The sequence below is a fragment of the Lygodium microphyllum genome, unplaced genomic scaffold (assembly GCF_053477565.2).
Source record: "Lygodium microphyllum isolate KBCC unplaced genomic scaffold, Lygodium_microphyllum_v1.1.10 scaffold_223, whole genome shotgun sequence".
In the NCBI taxonomy this organism is placed as follows: Eukaryota; Viridiplantae; Streptophyta; class Polypodiopsida; order Schizaeales; family Lygodiaceae; genus Lygodium; species Lygodium microphyllum.
This window is the reverse complement of record NW_028229706.1, coordinates 61,510-63,581: the sequence shown is the minus strand read 5'-3', so window position 1 is coordinate 63,581 and position 2,072 is coordinate 61,510. Positions and strand designations below refer to the sequence as shown.

Below are 2,072 nucleotides of genomic sequence, written 5' to 3'. Positions count from 1 at the left end.
AAATATGACTTATTGATGAAGATAATAGTCTCGCTTTGTGCTCCTTTGAATTCCTGAAGAATATCCTTGAATATAATTTTGCATCATTAGTATAAACTCTGGATGCACCAAGAACAACCAGGGCATGCTCACTGGATGAGCCACATCCAAAATTGGCTCCAGCAATGATCACAATATACTTGGTCTTGGTTTTTGCCACTTCAACAAAATGGCCGTACATGGAAGGTAGGCCATTGAGGGCCAGTTTGCCCAACTTCTCTTACTCCTTAGACTTGGACAGAACAAGGTTCAGGTTATGAAGAAGCTACGCCAACTGGGAAGGCAAAGAAGCTGCCTTATCCTCTTAGTTGCAAGCCTTGACTTAATCAGCTCTGACTGCAGTTTGACTTCTTCCCCAATTATGTCATCAAGCCATGCTTGTTTCGATGTCGTCTTCTCCCTCATCTGCACCTTCGAGTCTTTGACTTATGCGCTGTCGTATTGCTGTGCATTCGAGGTGTGAAAACCACCCAAAAGTTGTGTGTGTGACATTTGTTACTTTGTACATACTTAGTTGTTGTGTTTACATTTATTTTGTGTGTATGAGTATAGTGGAGAGAAGTTTGGAGGCATAGTGGTGGCATGAAGGGATGCTTTCAGTCTATATTGAGCAGGGCTAAGGAGAGAAGGCTTTACATTGGACAAGCGTTACATGTTGATGCCCTTCAGAAAGGATTCACATCAGACTATGATTATAGTACCCTAGTGTCTATGTATAGCAAAAGTGGGAGCATTGTAGAAGCAGAGAATATGTTTGATGGGTTGTCTGAGCACACTGTTACACTTTTGTGTCATGGAACGCTTGCATTGGTAAAGGAGCTGTGACGGGCTACATTGCTAATTATCTAGATGTTGGGTTGGGCCAGGCTAAAGATGGTCAATTTGTCAAAGTTACTTGGATTGTAACATGTGGAAGCGTTCCCCTTGAATCATCTTTCCAGAGAGTGAGCAGATGTGTTTACACATCATGTGGGCTTTATGAATATAGAGCTTGGAAAGCAAAGCCTGCAGGGCCAAAGCATCACTTTTTCACTTGGGGATTGCGCTATTCAGAGCGCCAAGCAGTTGATTTTTACATATCGGAATTCCAGTCAGGCTGGCGGGCCTTAGTAAAAAGCGGGTTATGGTGCAACTGTTACATCATATGTAGAGGAGGAAATTGATTTGGAAATCACCAGCAAAAATGGACAGCTCCCTTCTAATTTTCTGCGCTGGCTATCAACCCATAATTTGTCTAGTGACGATCCTGTGATGAGGCTGAAGGAAGGGTACATCAGAGAAGGGAATACATTTACATTTATGGGCATGGTTCAGAGGAATGAGAATATTGTCATGATTATACCTCCTACGGAGCCTGTCTCTACTGGTTGTCAGTGGGAAAGATGTCTTCTGCTAGCGACGATGGATGGATTATTTTGAGATACGAGGATAATGCAAAGGCTGATGTTATACCTGTTTGAACTGGAGGCCTAATTCTGAGCTCGGCTTTGGTCTGGTCACTGATAATTGGTTAGCATGTCAACAAGCCCTCTCCAACATATACTTTAATTTCAAGAAGTATAGGTATTAGGCAACAGGTTCTTCATGTGGTGTCCAAAAGTATACAATACAGTTGCAACATCTGGCCAAACAATTTTTGACAATCTTTCAGTGATATAACTGCTTCTTGCAGTGGCTGTGTTATACAATGGTTGAAGTACAGGTGCATGGAGAGGTTACAAAGCATTCAGAGCTGAGTTGGATGATATGAACGTGACGATTGTAGTCCTATTATGTCAGTCAATACTCCGTCTACAGTATAAAAGGCTTTGTGCCTATCGACCGTGTACTATTTCCAACACTCCAGGCTGTAAACTAACTGGTCCCATGCAGCAGCTTATGTATGTTTTGCTTTGTGTCTCTTACAGACTGGAAAAGGGCTGCTAGCTCAACAGGTCACTATTAAAATAGTGACAACAGCTTTGTACAAAGATTCTTTCATCTTCGCATCTTTGCTGATCTTCTATCCAGAAATTTATCAAGGTCTTCTGAAG

General features: G+C 42.0%; 1 pseudogene; it reads left to right on the top strand.

Annotated features, from left to right (window-relative positions):
• Positions 1–218: 218 nt before the first annotated feature.
• On the top strand, positions 219–1,710 carry LOC148008260 (protein SHOU4-like pseudogene; annotated as a pseudogene).
• Positions 1,711–2,072: the final 362 nt, after the last annotated feature.